Source organism: Micromys minutus (genome assembly GCF_963924665.1).
Source record: "Micromys minutus genome assembly, chromosome: 7".
Classification (NCBI taxonomy): domain Eukaryota; kingdom Metazoa; phylum Chordata; class Mammalia; order Rodentia; family Muridae; genus Micromys; species Micromys minutus.
In genome coordinates, this window is record NC_137976.1 from 45,443,511 (window position 1) to 45,467,048 (window position 23,538).

Consider the following 23,538-nt stretch of genomic DNA (forward strand, 5'->3'; position numbering starts at 1 on the left):
AAATGTGTGGGCAAGTGATAGTTTGGGGACTGTTGACATTTAAAATGCTTTGTCTATCCAGAGGTCTCAGTTATTGGATTGTAGCTTACTCAGACCTCACTGCAGGCCAGTTAAAATGGCTCTGAACAAGAGATTAAACTGTCTAAGATAAGTCTGTAGGTGTCTGCGGGAACACTTCTCATGAAGTATCATCCATAGGTTCTACCTGAGTGCCTGAAGAATCTAAAATGCATACATATAACATTCACTAAGCACACACTAGCAGCCTGCTAAGCCACTGATGATAGAGTGTGTGTGTGTGTGTGTGTGTGTGTGTGTGTGTGTGTGTGTGTGAAAGAGAGAGAGAGAGAGAGATCTTGTGTCACCCCGACAGTAATAATAAGCATTTTTAAATGATTTCATGAACATGGAAACATAGGTTTACTTTTTGGCAAAAACAACTTAGCCAGAGTCATAGATGAAGTGATAAATTCAAACAAGTGCATCAGTGCATCTGAATGTTTTTTTTTTTTTTTTTTTTTTTGTACTTTACAAAAAAGTATTCATGAGTCCCTGGTCTCAATGTACTTTAAAGGTCAATGTTAAGAAATCAAGAGTGGATGGTCTCTGGTTGTTCCCATAGCAACCAAAAAGAACCACAGAGACCAGGTGGTGGCCAAGCATTAAAATCACACTGCATATTGGAGCTATACATTTTCTTTTGATTTGGAAAAAGATATCCAGGTGAATTCTATGTTGACAGCTTCTCTCTCACTTAGCATTTCATACACAGTGGAGAACAAAGTTCGCTTATCTGTAGGGACAGCAACTAGCAACTTCAGCTACAGAGTTCATAAGTATCGAAGACTGACTGACTGCAAGATTCTAAAGCAATAAAATAAGCCTCGGGGACCTCTAAAGAAGAGGTAGAGAGACGGCATTTTTCAGGAACAGTAGGGCACATATAAGCTCACAGAGACTAGGACAGCATGTGTGAGACCTGCATCCAGTCAATCCAGACAAAGTCCCAGAAGAGAGGAGGAGAAGTAGGTGTAAACTACCACTCTTGGCCAAGAAGCTATTCCCAAATAATAGCTGCTAGGAGAGGGAAATTCAGTTTCCTTAAATGGAGTAACAATGGTTACCACACGCCAGAGCAGGCCTCATGCTCAGGAGTAGTTGACCCGCACAATCAGACTCCATGTTGCTTAGTGTTTTGTTTGTTTGTTTGTTTTTCCATTAATTAATTAATTCACTTGAATTCAGATTAATCCTGGTTTGTTTGTTTTCTAAGAGAGAAGAGGATCGTGAAGCTGAGTGAGTAAGAAATAGAAAAGGATCTGGGAAGAGTTGGAGGGATGGAAAAATAGGACATAAGTATTTTCTATGACATGTGTCAAGAATAAATGAAAAAATAATTAAATAAAAATCTAAAGGATTCAAAAAGCAAAAGAACAAACAAACAAGCAAATGAAAGTCAAAGCCTTGGCTTTGCAATTTTTCCCATTCATTCATTCATTTGAACAGCTGGTCTCTGCTCCTTCCTCCTGGTCAGCCCTCACAATGTCTTTCCTCCCATCTCCCCTCCCCGACCTTCTCTATTGAGATGGTGGAAGCCTCCTGGGTATTCCCCCACCCTGGCATATCAAGTCACTTCAGCACATCCTCTTCCACTGAGACCAGACAGGGCAGGCCAGTTAAAGAAATGAGATCCACAGGCAGACAACAGATTGACAGATAGCCCCTGCTCCCAGATGTTGGGGCTACCCACAAAGACCAAGCTGCACCTCTGCTAACTTTTGTCAAATATGAACAATTTTTTTCTTAAATCTGCATTATATTCCACACTGTGATAGTCTGAAAACTGGATGAATCTCAGATTGATCATTTCACTCTAGAAACTCGGGGTCAAAGGTCAGAAGAACCTAGACCTGGGGCTCAGCCCAGTTCTTCCACAGAGCAGTCCTACCTCCCTGTGTACCTCTAATATTGTCAGTAATTACACAGAAAAAGCTTTCTTCTGTTGGTTTAATCTGAGCTTCTAGCTTTGTCTAGTCATATCTGTCCCCAGAAACACAATCTGGGTATTGAAAAATCTATTCCCTGTCCACTAAGTTTCAGTGATTTAGATTTCCTCAGCAAGCATGAAACCTTAGCTTGCTTTTAAATGTCAGGACTTTTCTGTATTTCATTTTCACTTTTAAAGGTTATTCTAATATAACGTTGTGGATAAGAAAGCTGTTTCTCCCAACCCATGTGTTATTTCTCTGATGTACTAAGTGTTCCTTTAAATTACTATTTTTCAGCCATAAATTCTATTTTACATAAAGTATATTTTTCTCATATATATCCCCAATTACTTTTATGCCAATTCATTTAATTCAACTTTAGATAGAAAATGAATGTAACATTGGCCTTACCTAAGCCACTTCTGATCTATTCTTCTACTAGCAAGAGATACCACTCTGGGGTTGGAATGTTCTTTGTTAGTACTAGGAGCCAAGCCCTACTTGTGGGGCATCTAGTTACCAGTCACTAACCTGTAAGGAGAAGGATAGAAATTGAATTGCTACTTGTGCTTCCTCAGCCATCTGCCTCTTCATTCTGAGCAACTTTTTCCCTTTATTTCCCTACCTGTCGAACCAGTGAACCAGGCTATCTGCTTCCTGTGTATCTTTGACGTTCTAAAAACTTCAGGTAAACAGTTATTGCTTTTTCTTCGAGTGTCATTCTCATAAAGCAAATATTATTAGATCCTGCAATATGATCTTCTTCATTTTTCTCTTTCTCGTGGATCATCTTTTCTGCAGGCAATGATGAATTATAGAAATGAGACAGGAAATACATTGAAAAATTCTGCTCTTTGATAAATGGTCAAAGGGTCATTAATGTCACTTGGGACTCTTCATGTATATGAAAACTCTTGGTGAAATTGTTACTCTAGAACTATGAAGAAAGTAAGTGCATAGAGTTCTGATTAAAAATTATAAAAACAGGTAAATATTAAGTCATTGGGCAGTAGGTTATACTCATAATATGAAGAAAAGTATTTTAAAACATGTGTGCTATGCTTTGAAGATGAAAAGCCTTCATAGGCTCACACATTTAAACCCTTGATCCAAAGCTGATAGTGCTGTACTGGAAGGTTGTGGAACCTTAAGGAAGTAGAGCCTCTCTGGAGGAAATGTGTCACTAGGGTAGGACCTTGAGTTTCTATAATCCAGTCCTATTTCCTGTCTAGTCTCTGCTTCCCTACTGTGATCACAGTGTGACAAGCTGTCTCCTGTTCCTGCTGTGCCATGATGGTCACGATCCACTCAAACTGTAAGCCTTCTCTGCCTTACTTGCTTCCTCTCAGCAACTCATCACAACAAGAAGATGTGTTAGGGAATCTGGATGCTAGATCAGCCTGACTTTACATGGAGATCAGAAGTGTTTGCTCAGACCAAAGTCAAACTTCAGATAGCTTGGGGGAGTATTGCTGGAGTTGGGTGTTAGGGAATAGGGTAGTATCTGGAGGTGGTAGGTGGGGTTGCAGGTCTGTAAGAGATGGGGAGTTGAGGGAGATACAGTGTTGCTCTTTTCAGGCTTTTGGTTCCCCAAACCCAAATAATGAACTAACTTACGCTTTGTATCCACAAATTTTAAACTTATCTTTCCAGACCTGCTCTCAAAAAGTTATGAAATAGATATAATTTGTAGGGTGGGTGTTTTGTTTTATTTGTTTGTTTGTTTTTTACACAAGCTTTTAGGAACTTCTCTTTGTCCCTGTTCATCAGTTTCCTGGAAACTAGCCCAGGAGTACTGTGTGGACTGTGTGCCCTCATCACTGACAGTGAAAGACCTCCGAAGGGAGACCCTCACTCAAATCTCAGGAGAGGCGCGCACCCAGCGAGGCACCGAGACCAGACTTGCTGCAATCGCATGAGGAAGTTTATTGAAAGTGAAAGAGTGAGATCTCAGGCCAGCATGCTGGGGTCGAGACTCATACACCACGCAGGGGTAGAGGAGTTCGACCCCGGCCTGAACTTGTAACAGGCTTATAAAGGCAAAAATTACAACGGAGGGGGAGGACAGGCGGAATGAGGAAATTCAAAGGGGAAGAATCATACATTTTTTTATCAGTACACCCCCAGGCACACCTAGGGTGTTGGGACATTTCACAGAGGTCATCCGGACCTTCTGTGGTATTTTGGGAACTCAAATCTCAAGAAAGTGGGATTTCCTGGGTGGGATTTCCTGGGAGCGGCAGAGGAAATCCCTAGGGCAAGGAATCAGTGTCCTTTGACAACCTTTTACTCTTCAACAGCACAGTTATTCTTTGTGATGTAAAGTGAACACCCCTTGGCCTCTCCTTCAGAGATGCTGCAAATCATTTTAGGAGATGAAGCCCAGGAGTAAGCCTAGACAAACTTCAGAAACCCAAGAGGTGACACCTCAGAGTGAACTTCATATGCCAGCCCTGATTCCAAAAGGTAGAGGTGCTGAGGGGGGGTCTAGGACATACTCAGGAACCTAGAAAGTACCAGAGTCTCAGGGTTTAACCCGCAAGATGGGCAAAAGGCTGGGAGCAAAGCAGGCTTAGATGTTCCTAGTCTAGTCGGTCAAGAGGATATCCTAAGGTAGAGAGGATATCTGTAGAACTCTCCTGAACATACTAGGCCAGCTCTTCCTGTGGGGAAAATATAAGACAAGCTCTCAGTCAGAGCCTTTCTTCCAGACCTGGCTCTGTGAGGCTGACCTGGGCCCACCTGTCTACATGTAACTTTTTCCAGGCATTTTCTTTCCCACTGAGCCTGTGGTGGGTGTTAGCGGATATTTCTCAATGGCAGGCAGAGGGTATGACCTTCCTGCCCTGCCCACCTTGCTTCAGCAGCCGTCCCATCTCATCAGAGAATGCTCAGTCCATTTTTTCTGTTGTCTCATTTGCTATGTGGTGTGCTGTCTTCTTTCCACAAACAAAATGATCTATCTTTAGTATTGCATGGCACCATGCATTTGCAAATCTCTGGAGTTCACGGAACCTTAACAACTGGAGACAGCCTGTCATCTGACAGCACAGTAACTTCCTGTGGTCATGTGTCTTGCTGATTGTCCACCTCTTGTGATAGTGTTTTCTTGTGATAGTTAACTTCCACTGTGAGGATGCACAAAATCCAATATATAACCTATAGAATTTTGTCATAAGGTTGCGGTCATCTTCCACACTGTATTTTACCCATGATCATTTTATGTCTACATTCTTTACTACACAGCATGTACATCAGAGTGAGTCTTCACAGAGTATTTAAGGGAAGAAAATCTCCTAGACATTCCTACTCTCTATAGTTCAACTTTGCTGTCATCTATTTCCCATGTAAACCTTCATCCTTATCTAAATTTACGTTGATATTAATAAGTATATAAGACGGTCCATCTCGTTGTCTTCAGTTCCCCCTAAATCGTATGCTTTAACTCTCGTTTGAATATGAAAGCATAATCAGGAAGCCTTTGACATGAGGATGGTTCACATGTGGTTGGAGGCTTGGAAGCCTCTGCGGTGTTTCTGTGATGAAGCCATTCACTGACAGGTGAGCTAATGGGTCCATGATATAGGATGGAAGACTTCAAAACTCTAACCCATAAGAAACCCCATTCATCATTTTATTTTGGAGGGAAAGCATATAAAAGATGAAATGTCAATGCTATAATGTCAGGAGCACTGAAAATGTCAAGTGCTTGCTGTTACACAGCCTGCCTGTCTGCTCCTCCAATCAAACCTCCAACTGGCGTAATAATTACAGATGATACACAACATTCTCGTGTGGGACTGAACTCAAATTCATAAGTATTTTGATGAATACATCCCCATCGCTGAGCCCGAAATCCACTCCTTTTCCCTCACACAGTTGTTTTTCCTTTGGAGCAAAACATTACTACAGACTCAAGACAGCACTCAGCATAAAGAGTAAGAAATCAGAGTAGAGAACCAAGTTCTCAAATATTCCACAATTCAGTCACTTATAATACACAGACGCATCTGGAGCTAGGACACAGCAAATGCCCTAGACAATAGTATGGTTAATCCCAAGAATGCTGAATTGTAGAGACTCATCCCGGGTAATGCAGTTATATTTCCAGATGCATGCGTACAAGTCCTGTAATGAACTTTTAGGTACAGAGATATGCTTTCAATTTAATATGCACATTGTTTTCTGCAGAGAATTGCATAATGCACAAACCCAAAAGCAATGATTCATCTGTGAAAACCCATGTGCAAACTACGAAGGCCACAATCAGAGACCCACCTTAATTATGATAAAGATTGAAGCCAACAACTGGTACTTAGGAAAGACCTCATTTCTTCCCCACGGCACGTGCCATGCTCACTGAGAGCTATGGAGGGTATATTGAGGCTACTTCAATTCTATTGTCCAGATCATCCTGTGTAGGATGTTTACAACATCAGCCTTGTCATCTGGCGGTTTCCCATTATAGGACAGGCTGAAGCACATGGTGACAATCTCCAGGAGATCTTGATCTTCTGTCCTGAAGTTGGTAAACCTTGTAAAGCAGTTCTCCTGAAAAGCAACAAAAGAACTGTTCACAAGATAACCACTCAGGCTCATTGATACCCACAGTATATTCACTAGTAGCTCTGTTGGCTATCTTGTTTTTAACCCTCTCATCTCTACTAGACTCTAAGATCTAGATATTTGAGAATATATGAACAACAATTCAACGTATGCTTAAAATGGCTGAGACAGAGAACACAATGTGCTTTTATATTTGGTTGGCTGTGGTGGATAATATGCCCAATGCAATATGGTCAACATTCCTTTACATCTCTTCTTTATTTTGGCTCTGTGTCCTATAATTCTGAAGGTGAGACTAGATCACAGACATAAAAGACTATAGATTTTTTAAAATTACTACCGTATTTTTAAAAAATACGGTATTACATACCGTGAAGTACGTAGACATGTATTATGGTGTATGTATAGTGGTCAGAAGATATCTTTATAGAGCTGGTTCTCTCCAACTTTTATGTGTGTTCTGGGAATTGATCTTACCTTTCCCTTGCCAATGCTACCATGCCTGGAAGGTTGTGTTTGTTTTTTTGTTTTTGTTTTTCTTGAATGATGAAGATAAAACACAGGGCTTTATGCTTGTACATCAAGCATTTTGCCTCTGAGGAATCTCCACCTTCACGGATATTATTTTTTAATCTCTGTTTTTCTCCTCCTTCTCTGTTTTATGACCTCAAATTTTACCACCTTGGCTGACACCTGAAGCATACGCTATCCGAATTCTGCTATGTATCGTCTTGTAACATATGGACTGTCTCGATGCTTACCCCCATCCACACCATACTGCTTTTTAAGTTGGAGGGTGGAGGAAATTCCTTGTTGACATGAGTCACTTGAATTCGAGTTATGAGTGTGTTCTAGTTGAGCTTATTGGTGCAGTCCTTAATCTCAAAGACACGATCAGTGAGGTTTGTAACCAGGTACAAGATGAGCTCAGGACAGGTCAAGACATCCAGTCACCGGAAAATGTACAAAGAGTGGGAAACCAGCAGGAAATGACGTCAGATGCTACTCCACAGCCATTCAGTACTCACCACAACTAATGCTCTAGGCAAGACTATAGTTAACAGCAGCAAGGAATGAAACCCCAAGTCTGAAGGGGAAAATCCACTACTAACCATCGTGAAGTTGTAACACTGGAAAGCAGAAGGGGTGATGGGGAGGTCCATGCAGAGTAGACAGGGAATTTTAAAACCCAAAGCACACCCCATTCCCTCTGCACAGGGAATTCACAGCCGGTGAACCCCCAACCATAAGACTTTCACATTTCTAGGGACTCGGCGTGAACGGAAGAGAAGTGAGAGCAGAAACAAGGCAGTCATGAAACAGGACCGCCATCCGCTTGGGCAAATTCTGTGGCTGAAAGCAACAGGCTTGTCACTGCCTCAGCTGAAAATCAGCACAGGTAAGGAATGCAGGGCAGAAGCAAAAAAGGAAAAAATGAAATTCTTCACTGCCGCTGCCTATATTTCCTTCATATCTTTCAGATTTCTGAAATTAACATTTTTCCTGTTACTAAAACATAACAATACTTCCATTAAAAATGCCTGTGCAATCCCCAAGTTTTATCTGTTGCAATGTAATGTGTAGCATTACTCCCCACTCTTCCCTGCCGACAGCACAGATCACTTCTTCCTTTCTTCATCCTTTCTTAAGCCCTGTGTGCGATCATCTTCTTCACCTCAGCCTGGTTACACCACAGCCCGGTGAAGGGCTGAACCCACACAGACACAAAGAGAGCGATGGGAACTGCTTCTGTGGCTCTGCTCTTCACGGGCCTCACGTCCAGCTTAGCTTTCTGTGGCTACAATAAACACCATGGCCGGAAGCAGCCTGGGAAGGCAAGCATTTCATCTTCCAGGTCACAATTCGTCACTGAGGCAAGTCGGAGTAGCAGAGGCCAGAACTGGGAGACGAACTGCCGACTGGCCTGCTCCCTGGCTTCTGCTAAGCTGCTTCTTTCATATAACTCAGGACCACCCCGGTTAGGGGTGTATTGCTCTCTTAATTAGTAATAAAAATGTACCCCAAACATGCCTGTGGGTTGATCAGATTGAAGCAATCCTCCCACTGAGACTCCCTCAGATAACTCTGGACTTTGTCCTGCTGACAGCTGCACTAACTAGGAGACCGTCCTTCCTACTCCTATGGCTATGAATTGAGTCCCAAACAAATTAAGTGGATGGTTTCCAAACAATTGGTGGTGAGGGTCAGTCGTGCAGGTCGGCGAGATTCACTCCAAAGAGTCAGACAGAGCTGGACTGGTAGCATCCTTTCCCAGTGTAAATGGATACTAAGTATCACATGAACCAGGCGTGATGCCCTGTGCCTCTGGAGGGCGAGAAAGGAGAGTCAGAAGTTTAAAGTCAGTCTTGGTATTCAGTGAATTTGAAACCAGATTCACTAAATAAGACACTGACTCAAAAAAAGGAAGGAAAGAAGAAAGAAATGAGAGAAAGAGGAGCAAGAGATATTTGAGCTGAAGACCACTAACTCCAGGAGGACTCAAAGTGCCTACTAAATGCTTATTTTATTCGTGAAATTTATTATATATATGTATATATAATGCATATATAATTTATAAAGTTATTTATTATGTATAATTCATATGTGAAAAATTAGCTTATATACCATAATATATATATGCATACAATTAGTATCTACCTTGCTGAACTCTGATGGCCCACATGCTCCTTTAGGAGCTGGACTGTCCAGTGAACTACAAAGTGACCCCTCCATCTAGCTGCAGGATTGGTAATGGAACAGCTACCCATGGCCACTGATTTCATTTCCAGTTTTGCAGTCTGGTGTCCTTGTTAATACTCTTGGATCATACATTTCCCACATCAGCATCTTACCTTTTCATTTAAAAAAAAAAAAAAAAAAAAAATCCCAGAAAAGTGCATGCCCACATTAGCTCTTAAAAAGTCGTGTTAACTGGCAAAAAAAAAAACCTTTCAGGCACGATTTTGCTTTATGAGAATTATGAGAAAACCTGTGCTAGGAGTGGGAAATTAGTAAAGCTGAAATGGGGCGGAGCCAGGAGATGGTGAGAGCAACCAAATATTATTCAACGGAGGACACCCGCCCGCCGGTGACTTTAAGGCTTTCGTTTATAGTGTCCGCTAGGTGGCGCTCTAGGCACGGACTAGCAGCTTCCCATGCTGCTAGCAGCAGCTGCTTCTCCGGTGAACCTTATTCCTTGTGACCTTGATGGTTTTTCTTTTACCTTTTGGGTTTTTTTTTTTTTTTTTTTTTTTTTTTTACATTTTTTTCCAGTCTGAAGTGCTAGTCATTCTTGTTAGTCACCCAAGGAAATGCTTTCCTTTATATTCTTTCCTTATTTTCTTGTACCTAATATCTCTGCTCATTCAGGACTACAGAAACGCTGAGTTTAATATTACTTGTTTCTCTTCCAGCAGGGTCAGGCTCAGTTCTCCGCACTCCCACGGCAGCTCCCAATGGACTGTAACTCTAGACACACCAGGCACACAAGAGGCGGTACCTTGACACGCAAGCCGGAGAAACTCTCATGCATAGGAAATAAAACTTAACGACAATAGTAAAATACCGACTTAGCAACCACAGCCTCTTTCGTTTCTTCCCTAGCCTCTCTTCATTACCACTGAGGTCACCCTTTTTCTGAAACTAGTCTAGACACTTTCTGCATCGGATGCATGTGTGGGTCCGTTTTTTCACTTCTTCCCTCGGCGTGTCCAGGCACTGTTGCACACTTGGCAAGGAGGACAGAGTAGAGCCGAGCTCTGGGATCCGCTTCTTCCTTTGTAGTATCTGAAGCCAAATGCACAGCTAGGGAAAGGATGGAACCTGGAAGTCTAGAATAGCTGCTTCGGCAGGATTTCTGTCAAGCGGTGAAGGCAGAGAGAAGTAGAGGATGTCTTCCACGAAGGTTTCGGTGTTACAGCTCTTTTAGAAAACAGCTGTCTTAGACATTAGTTAACCAAACAATTTGTGCTCTTTATCCAGTTTGGTCAAGGACTAGATAAGCCTTGAAGAGTGGGAAGGGGTTCTTCATAGTGTGGTTTTATTGGCTGAGGCTTAATGTACCAGGGATAACGTATTTGCATGGAGATGCATTCCAGGAAGTTGGGTCTGTAATTTGGCCAAGGATTAAGTTCTCCAGTACAGTGTGGGAGCAGGGGCTCCCCAGGTGAGGTAGAGAAGAGGAAATCCCCCTGGGAAAGGGAGTCCTCCACTTTGCACTGAGCTCAGGGGAGCTATCTGGAGACAGACTAAGACCTCTGAACAGCAAGATCTTCTAACAAATATGCACAACTCTTCCTGAATCACACAAGGAAAAATTCCAAACAGAGCATGGAAAAACGTGAGCTGCTTTCTTCTGGGTAGTGAAGCCTATAGAATTGCTTGCTTAAATTCAGTATGTCTGAGCAAGTTCTCCCGAATTTGTTACATTTTCTTAAAACCAACTTTTGATAGTGAAGAGTGAGGTTGTTGAAAGTCACGCAATGAGAAGTATGTACCTAACCACTGGAGACGTGTCTGAGAGCCTCAACAGAAACCACAGGAGTGGCACTCCCTGAAATTGACTGTTTTATTATTGACACGTGGGGAAGGGAGTGAGTGAGGAGGTAAAGCAGCCTCCGAGCCTCCACCCCTTCCTCACTAGAATCAGAACTGTCTGCTAGGTAAGGAGGAAGGCTGGCATTCTCAATGATGTTCATCCTCTAACTGATCCAGAACCCATAGTGTAAGTGCAGTAGTGGAGGCAAGGCTGGGGCCTGTGCCCCTCAGCCTGCCAAGGTCACTGTGTCTTGGGGACACAGTCGCTTTGAAGGTGTGTTGGTCTTACAAGCTTTCCATTCAGTTATTTACTCGGAGCAGGTCTTTCTGGCCAATGTGAACCCAGGATACTTAAGGGATGTTCCTGTAGGGCAGTAACCATTGGTTGAGTGGGGCTAAAGTAAAGCTGACTCTGACTGTGCTGGCTAGAAGAATTCAGAGAGGACACACACATCACATTACACACACACACACACACACACACACACACACACACACACACACACTACTAAATAAGTAAATTTTTGAAAGGAGCTGTGTTTATTTTGTGAGGTACTTGAGGCGCCCTTGCTTTCCTTGCAGGTCCTCTGCAGTGGCATCTCCTTTCCATGCTTCCCTGCTGTCCCCCTTTGGCCCAGATGATCCTCTTATACTTATGCAGATATTGACTTTCTGTCTTTATTACTTTCTCACTTTGATCCTATGTTTCACAGGTCTCTGTCTACCTAACAGAAGCTATTTTAACATCATTTATCGATGCCTGTAACGGTTCACCATTATAGGCTGAATGTGCAATGCACGCCCCCCCCCCACATAAGCTTGGTCCCCAGGCTACAGCTCATGTTGTGAACACGAGGAAGTTTTGGAACATGGGGCCTCACTCAGCAGTGGCTCAGGCCACTGTGGGACAGATTTTGAGGATTGTAATATGGTTCGGATTCCAGTCTGATTATTTGTTTCCTACATGGCTAAGGTGGCCGGGAGCCGGCACCCTGAAATGTCCCAGGCCTTTCTCACCATGACAGAGAGGTGCTCCCTGGACCTGCGAACTGAAATAAGCCTTCCTTCCCTAAGTCACCTATGCTGAGTATGTATCACAGCAACAAGGAAAGTAACTAGACAATCACTTTTCCATGGGGCAACACAAAACCCCTAATGATCTCTCATTAAGGAAATCTTTATCACTTTTAATTCTGTTAATGCAGGATTGAATCTTTATTCCTATTCCAATATATACATAGATGTGTAACAGATGCATACACAGTTGTGTGTGTGTGTGTGTGTTGATTTTTGCCTAAACTGTGATTTTTAAAGCCAGAAGAAATAACACACACAGTTCTATGATGTTTTTTAAGGACTGTGATACATCTGTTCTTGTCACAGTCTTCCAGTTCAGATGTCCCATTTCTCAACCTCAGTTCTAGTCTAAATATCATTTTTCTCCTATAGGCGCTTTAAATGTACTTATTTTAATTATTTTTCTTTGTGCAGGTGTGTATGTGAGTTGTGGGTGCCCACAGAGGCCAGAGGTGTCAGATTTCCTGGCTGCTAATGGCAGAAGTGATTGCTAGTGGTTCAAAATGGGGGATGCGAAGTGAATAGGTTCCTCTGTAAAACCAGTCTGTGTTTAACTGCTAAGCCATCTTTCTAGTCACCCTCTCTGTCTTAAAGGGCCCTCTAACCACAGCCCTATTATTAACTCCTTGTGTTTCACTCATGCAGAATTACCCTAGATAGCAAGTGAAAAGTCCTGCCTTCGTTTTCTTTTGGTTCCTGTTATCTGTGGTCTCATATTGTTACTGAAGCAATTTTTCTCTGAAGATAGCTTTTTTCCTAAAGGACAACTGAATCCTCATATTTCTTCAAGGGATGCTACTCCCCATCATTTCTCTTTGCACTGGAAGTAGCACCATTTACAGTAGCAAACATCTTGCCTTGATTTCTTAAAATTCATTGAGTAGACTGTCTAAAATACCCACATGCCCCCACTTCCCCATGGAAAACTGATCCTTTTCACATGGATGTTCTGCAATGCTCTGTTCTCTCTCTCTACCCTAATCGCTGATATCTGTTAAGATCAAAAACAAAGACAAAACCTACTGCAATATTTTTTACCTCTGTGATGATCCATTTACTGCTGCTTATTTAAAACAGGGCTTTCATTTGCAACACCAACTGTTCTATCGCTCCCTGTGAATTCGTGTTAGCCAAAGAGATCTCAGAGGTCACAGAATCAATGCAAGCTATTGCTATGGCCCTTGGCTGCCCACCAGAACTCTATCTGAAGACTCAATACTACAGACATCACATACTCTGGATGTAGGATGCAGAAACATCGAGATGGACATGAACTGGAAGCTTTGTGCCTGCTGACTAACATTCATGAAGTTGAAATGTGATGTCTAAGCTGCCAAACCAGAGGAGCCATCAATGGTTTTACCCAGCTGAGGCCACTGTATGCTACAATACCAACCTGTCAGACAGTTTATGCCTACTGTTTACACAGTGTCTTGGCTGTTTCGGTGGTAAGCAGCTGCTTTCTAGATGATTTGAGACCTATTCCATTAGAATTCATATCTGGTACTGTAGACGTAGTCAAGGTTCGTAGCTGGGGAGGTCACAGGCCCTAGAGGAAGAACCTACTGCTGTTGTTTTGCTGAGTGGACATGTCAGATTACCTTCAGAGTTTTTGCATTTATACTCTCCAGCTAATGCTGCTTTTCTCCACAGGTGATGCTGAATGCATAACTCATCAAAGTGATGGCAGGAAGTGGACTCGTAAGTTCTTAACCCTAAATCACCTTCTAAGACACAAAATAACTTCATGCAAGTAGCAAAAGTATTGCAAGAACTAGAGGATAGAGAGGGGGTTTATGAAATGCTGTCTATTGGACATGACATAGCTGTCTCAATCATGAGCACACAGAGTTGTGGCTACCTGCACTAGGCCTGCTCATGCTCACATATGTACAACACACACACACACACACACACACACACACACACACACACACACACGACAGAACAGTAAGAAAGGAACTAATTGGGAAGGGTGTTGTAAGAAATAGAAGAGGCATAAGAGAGAATAATAGTAAATATGATTACAATATACTACATATGTGTGTGTTTCAAGTTATCAAAAGTAATTTTTAAGCTTCATTTTATTTTATAGGAATAAATATTTTTGCATGGAGCTCTGAGGTAAGCTATGAGGCAAGCTCCCAAAGAGTCTTCATCTCAGGATTGCTTCTTGCAGTTGATATGCCTTTCCTATTGTGATTAGATTAATATAATAATCCCTGGGCATTAGATTTCCTGCAGGTAAACATAAAAATAAACTTTCATGAATTAATGCTGCTTAGGTGAATTAATGATTTTATAAAATTCTGATGATTCAAATAATTTTGGGGAGAAAGCTTTTTTCCAAAACAAACTTTTATTATTATTATTATTATTATTATTATTATTATTATTATTATTATTATTAACTTTAGATTCCACTCACTTCCCCCCCTCCTGATCATCCCTTGCACAGTCTTTCCCCCATCCCATCCTCCTCTTCTCCTCTGAGTAGGTGTGGCTCCCCAGGTATCTTTCTGCTCTGGTACATCAAGTGTCTGTGAGGCTAGGCATATCTACAGAAGCCAGACAAAGCAGCCCAGCTAGAAGGGCATGCCCCACCGGCAGGCATCAGCTTTGGGGATATCCCCACTCCAGTTGTTCAGGACAGACCTGGGCCTAGGTCCAGCCTGTGTATGGTCTTTGGTTGGTGGTTCAGTCTCTGAGAGTCCCAAGGGTCCAGGTTAGTTGGTTCTGTGGCCTTCTGGTGAAGTTCCTATCCCCTTAGGGGCCAAAATCCTTTCTCCTATTCTTCCATAAGAATCTCTAATCTCAATTTCCAATCTGCCATTATGAGTGGAGTCACCACCATGATACGGATTTCTGTGAAGACCTTTACAGGGAAGACCATCATCACACTTCATGTTGAACCATCAGACACTAGAAAGTATAAAGGTCAAGATCCAGGATAGTGAAGGAGTTTCTCCTGATCAGCAGAGGTTGATCTTTGCTGGTAAGAAGCTGGAAGATGCATGTACTTTGTCTGACTATAACATTCAAAAGAAGTCTACACTTCATCTTGTGTTGAGACTTCATGGTGGTGCTAAGAAAAGGAAGAAATCTTACACCACTCCCAAGAAGAATAAGCATAAAAGGAAGAAGGTTAAGTTGGCTGTGCTGAAATACCATAAGGTGAATGAAAATGGCAAAATCAGCCGACTTCATCGAGAATGTCCTTCTGGTGAATGTGGTGCTGGAGTTTTCATGGGTAGCCACTTTGACAGGCATTACTGTGGCAGGTGTTGTCTGACTTACTGCTTCAACAAACCAGAAGACAAGTAGTTGTGTATGAGTTAATAAAAAGAAGGAACTGGAAGAAAAAAAAAGAATCTTCAACCTCCACCCACTGTTTGGCTGTGGGTGCCTACATCTGTCTGAGTCCATTGCTGGGTGGAGCCTCTCAGAGGACAGCCACGCTAGACTTCTGACTGTAAGCATAACAGTATTATTAATAGTGTTAAGGATTGGTGATTGCCCATGGGCTGATGAGTCTCAAATTGGGCCAGTTATTAGTTAGCTATTTCCTCAGACTTTGTTCCATTCCCCATGCCTGCATTTTTAGTAGACAAAATAAATTTGGGGTTGAAAGTTTTGTGGGTAGGTTGGTGTCTCTGCTGCTCCACCAGAGTTCCTCCTACAGGAGGTGGCCTCCTCAGGTTCTATATCCCCAATTCTGTGAGTCACAGGTAAGGACACCACCATTGACTCTTGAGTGGTGCCTTCTTTATCCCAGATCTCAGACTCTTCCTCGTGATGAGGAAGAAAATTTTAAGAAATGGTCTTAGTTGTTTTGCTAGAAAGAAGTGATAAAGTTAGAATCAAGAATAGAATACACCCACTCCTCACAATAGTTAACAAACGCTGCATAATGAGAAATACAATGAGCTTTCATAATTACACTAAAAAGGGAAATAAGCTTGAGACAAATTGTGTTCAAGGAAAAGAATGCAAGTCCAAGAGTGAAGCCACAGTTGTGCCCTATGATAAGATAAAGCCATGAGAAATTGTTGCTTTGGACTTATGATGAGCATGTAGAATGAAACACTGCTTTGAACTTAATATCAGCATCCTTCTGTAACTCCTATTTTGTGTAACATTTGTCTATGAGGTTATTTTCTAAGAAATCTTGTCTATAAAATAAAGGTGAGAAAATAAATAAATACAGTGTATTGTGGTGGCTTGGGTGGGCTCTGCCCCAGCCATCCCTTCATCTATCCATTCATCCATCCATCCATCCATCCATCCATCCAAATGTCTGACTGTCTGTCTGTCTGTCTGTCTATACATATGTACACTTAAGAGTTAAAAGAGTTCAGAGTTTCTGGGCATTCTTACCAGCCCAAAAATAATTAAGTTTTGTTCCATCAGTAGTATTGATCCCATAAATTGCCTGTTATTATCACTGGACAGACTGCTCCCCCATTTGCTACCTTCTAAACCTGGGAAACCCTATAGATGCTGGGTAGGTCACTGGCATTTTAGAGGGAATTGGGTTCCTTGGAACTGTAGTTATGAGTAGTTGTGAGCCACTGTGTGGTGCTGGTTGTCAAACCTGGTCCTCTGCAGAAAAGCCAAACGGTCTTAACTACTGAGCTATCTCTCTAGCCCAATTTGAAATTTTTTTTAACAAGCGTTTTTCAAACTCTTTACCCTCCACTTCCCAGTCTTCTCCAACTCTCTCAGCCAGAATCCTCCACAAGTCTGCAGAAGCTGACTCATCTTTTAGTATGAGCTCACATACACACTCACATATACAAGGTAATTTTGTTCTTTGGCCTTGGGATGCTAGGAGACTGACTTCAGACTGGGAAGAGGTAGGTCTCAGATTGACATGTCTCTAAATTGTTTCTCTAGGAGTGAAGCTTTTCACATGATTTGTCTTTTCTCGGTGGTGGCTTCATTAGAACTTCCTTTCGGCCTTCTTACTATCTCATTCTGTGACACAGAGCTGTCACCTGTAGTTCCATAAGCTGTCACACTCTCCATAGGATTACCCTCTCTACTGTCCACTTGCGCCATGGGAAGAGGTGACCCATCATGGACAGGTTGAGACTATGGAAGAAATTATTTTAGACTGAAGACAACCAGGACTAGAATTCCCTTGCTTCTTATCCTTTCGCTTTAACCTCTGCTGGTAGATTCTGGTTTTCAGAATGCCAAATTTGCCAATTTTTAGGGACCAAGTATGGTTTATAAGTCTGCAATCAATAGTAATATTGGGACTATGAGCATAAAAATTTGAAATGCAGGATGATAAAGCAGCTATGAACTACTTTCCAAGAATGTTTAAGCAAAGGGAAGGAAGACAGGCCTTATATCAGAAGATAACACAGTTGGAGAAAAGTTTTCTACAGTTAAAAAAAAAACCGAAAACTTGAGTTCATTTGTGCATTAATTAAAAAATTTCAACTAGACAAGTAAGGATTGATAGAGTATGCACCAAGGCAGGCACCAGAAGATACTTCATTCTGTTGGGAGCAGATCAAAGAAATTTGTCTTAAGGACTACCATTTTGACTTCAGAATTTGTTTTACCTAAGATGACCAATTCCTTCTCTAACCAACAACAGTTTCCCAAAACATACCTGTTGCCAGCGCCCTCTCTAAGCAACAATAGTTCCCCAAAGCATAATATCTGGTTCTAACAACAGAAAGAACACCTAAATTTGATTGATTGGGCAAAAGCACATCATTTACATTCAATGTCATTTGAAAATTGGGGACAGTCCCTAATCCCTAAGCCCTGATTGGTTAAAATTATGACTGTAACTTGGCCCAAATGCTTGTGGGTTTTATACACATAAGCACTCTTCATCTCCTACTTGGACTGCCAGAATAAATAGTTCTCCTGGGTCCTTTCCTGGTGGCCCTGATAAATCAGTGACTCTGCTTATGTTATGGGAATAATAAAAGATTTTGTTATTTTGTGAAACCATGGGTGTTTTCTTTCCCCTTTCTCATGGTGAACAACAGATGTGATGTGACAATTCCACATTCACCCAAGTCCCTTGGGTTCTTATTCATTCTTTTATATATGTGACAGTGCCAATCAACACAGATTAAATATAAATATGTCCAACATTTACTTGGTTGAACTGCATTTAACTATAGAATATGGAAACAGTCAAGTTACGAAACCCAAAAATCACCATATGTTGGATTGAACTTTCCTTCTTTTAAGTGAATAATACTTTCTACCTATGTCAGCCACAGAGCAGATGCTTTAACTCTCACATCTTTGTCAATATTATGAAGCATCACATCGCGAAATCCCCAAGACTCAGAGCTTTCTAGAGGGTGAGAGCTTCAGCAGCCCGCAAGAAATCAAGGTTCATCTCTGCTGAATGAAAATGCTTTATGCATCATTTCTACCCCAATGTGAGAGGTGTTGGCAATGTGTTGGTTTTAAGTTTTGCTTCCTAACTCATTCCTAACCTATTCTGTCAAAAACAAGAAGAAAACTTTCCATGTAGTTCTTAGTAATGAAGCTTAGAAATTAAGTTAATTGTGTGAAGTCTGGTTTAATATAGTATCCAAAAATGTATTCAACATATTAGGTAACAAAAGATACAAAGAGCCCCTTGGAAAATGTATTGTCTTTGTAATGACCATACATACAATGAAAAAGAGGCATAGTTCTCAATTTCAGGTTAATTCTTCTTGAATCTTAGGGGTGAGCATGAGAATATGGCAAGAAGAGCCAGAAAAATGACTTACCATCAAACCTGAGGGTTTGGGATTAATCTCCAGGATGCACATAATTAAAGGAGCAAATTAACTTCTAAAGGCATAGCCTACACTGGATGAATAAAATAATGAATTTAAAAAAATGGCTGGAACTAAGCAAAAATCCAAGGTCTCCTCTCTGGATTCTACCCTTAGCACCTCTGGTTCTTCTATGACCTTCTATAGGATGACCAATGAACAAGACGGAGGTATATGCCTCAGAAGAACATTAAATTTCTCTCACATTTGGCCAGTCACTTGTTATGAGTGCTGTCAAGAGACCCTGGGTGAGTGACATTTTCAGCCACCTTACAAAAGAGATTTATCTCCTCTCCTAAGATGATTAAAGCCCATGACCCAGATTTACATGGAAATGCAGAAGAAAAGGAGAACAGACTAAAACAACCAATGAGTTTATATGGAGAGACCCATGGCTCCAGTTGCATATGTAGCAGAGGATGGCATTGTCTGGCATCAATGGGAGAAGAGGTCTTTGGTCCAGTGAAGGCTTGTTTTCCCAGTATAGGGGAATAGCAAGGCGATGAGGTGGGAGAGGGTGGTTGGGAGAGGGCACACCTTCATGGAAGGAAGTAGAGCGGGGGAGAGATGGGAGTGAGAGGAAAGGGGATAACATTTGAAATTTAAGTACAGAGACTATTCAATTAAAAAGAGAAGATACTAAGGGACAACAATCTAGAAGTTTTGTGGAGAAAAGAGTGCAGAAAGTAGACAGTAAGTCAGTTTAGGAGGAGACACACTGATGTGATTCATTAGTCTTCCATCACTGTGTCTCAATACCCAACATGGCAGGGGCAGAAAGCTTGCCTGGGACAACATGTTTGGAGCCCTCAGCTCAATCCCTAACACCCGAAAACAAGAACAAGGCAGAGATTAAGGCTGACCTGGGCAGTTCATCACAGTGGACATGTGTGAAGAGAAGCTGCCTATCACTCATGGCAGCTGGAAAGGGAGACCAGAAGGGTTTGAGGCATGATGCACCCTTCAAGGACATGCCCTGCATGACCTTAGCTCAATATACAATCCCATATACCAAGCCTGCCATCCCAACAGCAAATTTATAGTAAATTCATTTATGAATTGACCCAGTGATGAAATTAGCCCTCTTGTGATCCATTCATTCTGAATATGGCATTAAGGACCAGCCTTTAACACATGAGTCTCAGTGGGGGACGTTTCATATCTAAACAGTAATACTTGTGAAAGATTGTAATGTGTCAATCTAGGATTGCAGCAGTAAAGTCCTAAAGGGGAATGAAAGGAAGAAATGGTAGTTGAGAAATCTAAATATATCAAGATGAGAAGAGAAAAAAAAAGAAAGAAAAAAAAAAAAAAAAAAGGGAGATCAGAGCATTATCTCAGAATGCAGATATAACTACCTTGACTGAACATGAAAGGATCTTAGAGAAATTCCTGGCAATTTATTCCAGTAAGGAGGTCAATGATCTAAATATGGCTTCCTCTCTGCTGATTTGCAACCAGTACTAACTTTAAGCCTTAGATTGATGATTATCCACAGGGCTAGCTTGCTTCCACTGCCCTTTACTCTTCTGCATCTGACAATTCCTCACGCCTGAATGTTGCCTTGCTGGATATCTATGACAAAATGCCTTCTTTCTTCTATAGAAGTCAATACTGGATCCATTCAAAACAGCCCAGTATCTTTGGTATAACCTCAGTTTACTGCCATGAACTGTTTCCTTAGACTTTCCATGCAATTCAAAGAGCAAAAAGAATGTTCTCCAGAATGACATGATTCATTTACTTCTCAGTACCGTTCTTAAATACCTCTTTCCTCAAGGAACAAAACAAAACAAACAAAAACACCTATTACCGATGTCGGCGGTCTTATATCAAAAGTTTCTAAAAGTCTTTCTCGAAAAAAAAGAGTGATTCTCTGAGCTGTGTATAATAGAACAGACATTTAAACCCAGCACTTGAGAAGCTGAGACAGGTTGTTCTCTATAAGTTTGATATCAACCTGGTCTACCTAACAAGTTCCAGGTCAACCAAAGCTACCTAGTGAGACCCTATTAAATACCAAATAAATACCAAACATATATTTTGTTATAATTTGAATCTGAAACCCCATTCAAAGGCCAGTATGTCAAAGTTTTAGTTTATAGCTTAAGATAAAATTAAAGGTGGTTGAAGCTTTCAGAGTCATGGACTGTTGGAAGAAAGTTAGGACATAGAGGTATACCCAAGAGAGAGAAAGTTGGACTCTTTATTGCATTCTGGTTGCTGTGAGTGAGCAGGTTTTTTTTTTTCTTTCTGTTCTGCCTTGCTCCACCCCCAGAACCCAATAGTCATGAACTTACACCCTCTGAAATCATGAGCCATAATAAGTCTTTCTTCTTTGTAATGTGTTATTCCTATGCTCTGTCAGTATATGTAAGTAACCGCAAAAATTCTAGCAGAGAACTCCTAGAGCTGATAAACAACTTCAGTAAAGTGGCTAGATATAAAATTAACTCAGACATATCAGTAGCCTTCCTCTACTCAAATGATAAATATGCTAAGAAGGAAATTAGTGAAAGGACACCCTTCACAATAGTCACAAATAATACAAAATACCTTGATGTTACTCTAACAAAGCAAGTAAAAGATCTGTTTGACAAGAACTTCAAGTCGCTGAAGAAAGAAATCAAAGAAGATCTCAGAAGATGGAAAGATCTCCCATGCTCATTTATTGGCAGGAATAATATAGTAAAGATGGTCATCTTATCAAAAGCAATCTATAAATTTAATGCAATCCCCATCAAAGTTCTAACTCAATTATTCATAGAGTTAAAAAAGAACAATTTGTAAATTCATTTGGAATAACAAAATTCCAGGATAGCAAAACCTATCTCAACAATAAAAGAACTTTTGGGGAAATTACTATCCCTGACCTCAAGCTGTATTGCAGAACAATAATGATAAAAATTGCATGGTATTGGTACAGAGACAGGCAGGTAGAGCAATGGACTAGAATTGAAGACCCAAAAATGAATCCACACCTATGGTCACTTGATCTTTGACAAGGAGCTAAAACCATCAGTGGAAAAAAGACAAAATTTTCAACAAATGGTGCTAGTTTTACTCACTTATTGAAATGCTGAGCTATGATTAAAATCGCTGTTTATTTTTCTATCCTACGTTTTATTAGTTACTCAATTCTCTCATGTAAGATGGATAAATTGGGACTAAATCAAGTCTAAGACATTTGATTTTTATCTCCTTTTATTTCATGTTAAGAGTGTATTGCTCCACAACCAAAATGTTTATTCCAGCTCCATCTTTGCAATGGTACAATTTTCATTTAATGTTTTTTGTTTAGTTTTAGGATCCTTTTCATTGCCAAACCATGAAAACATCCCAGACTCATTGAGGAACATGGTGATGGAATCTGTGGAGAGAATATTTCTCTCTCCCTCCCGAAGAGTTTTGTTTTGTTACTCTCTGTGTTTCTGTTTGTTTCTGTCTTTGTCTCTCCTTCTCTCAAACACCTGCGCATGCACACACACACACACACACACACACACACACACCACATGCCTTTCATGTCACATAGAGCCATATTTATTTCCCTTTCTCTTTTGTTACCCTACCCTTCATTTATGCCCCTTCCTCTCTCACATAGTTGGTGCTTTGTTACACATATGTTTTGTTAGAATTTAGATTACAGGTATTAAAGAAATGTGCTGTTTGTCTTTCCCAGACTGGCTAATTTCATCATGACTCTCATTTTGTGCAAATAACTTGATACCTTTTAGGAAAAAAAAAAACTTGATTTTGTATAAATATGGCATTTTTTTGTTCATTCATTTGTTAGTGGACATCTGAGATGGTTCCATATTTTGCCTTTTGTGACTAGAGCTGTCGTCAGCAATGATGTGATGTGTCTCCATGGTATGCTTACTGAGACTCTGTTTGGGATTCTCCTTAGGGGCACAAAAGAATCTCACAGCAATTTTACTTTTAGCGTTTTGAGGGAGCTCCATCTTGGTTGCCGTAGTGGCTGCTCTGGTGTACATGCAGACATCAATGCAAGTGTTCCTCTTTTCCTGCCTCCTGGTGAGCATTTATTGTCATTTGTTTCCTTCTTAGCAGTCACTCTGACTGGAGTGGGATGGAATCTCAACATAGCTTTACTTTGTATTTCCATGATAGTTAGGGAGAGTGAAAATTCCTTCACAATGTAATTCTCTTGGTAGTTATTCTGAAAAGCATCTGGTCTGTTCACCTGCCCATTTTCTGATTGGATATATTATATGTTTGGCAAATATTTCTCCCACCATGCAGGCTGTCTCCTCACTATGCTTAATGCTTTCAGGATAGTTCGTTTCATTTTGACACTGGATAATATTCCACTGTCTAGATACATCCATTCCTCCACTCATCCAGTGAAGGACGTCTTGGTTTCATTCAGGTGGGCTATTATGAGTAAAGTTGCTATAAATATCAATGTGCAAAGTTTTGTCTTTTGTGCATTTTAAATCCTTGAAGAAAAAAATAAGGTACTTTGACAATATAGAAATTCGTTTTAAAAAAAATCACCAAACTCCTGAAGGTGGCTGATCATTTTTTTGCCTACCAGTGAT

At 41.0% G+C, this 23,538-nt stretch overlaps 1 pseudogene across 1 annotated transcript; it reads left to right on the forward strand.

Moving 5' to 3' along the window:
• Positions 1-15,001: 15,001 nt before the first annotated feature.
• On the forward strand, positions 15,002-15,491 carry LOC308422838 (ubiquitin-ribosomal protein eS31 fusion protein-like; annotated as a pseudogene). The gene has a single exon. The product of its transcript is annotated as a ubiquitin-ribosomal protein eS31 fusion protein-like (transcript).
• Positions 15,492-23,538: the final 8,047 nt, after the last annotated feature.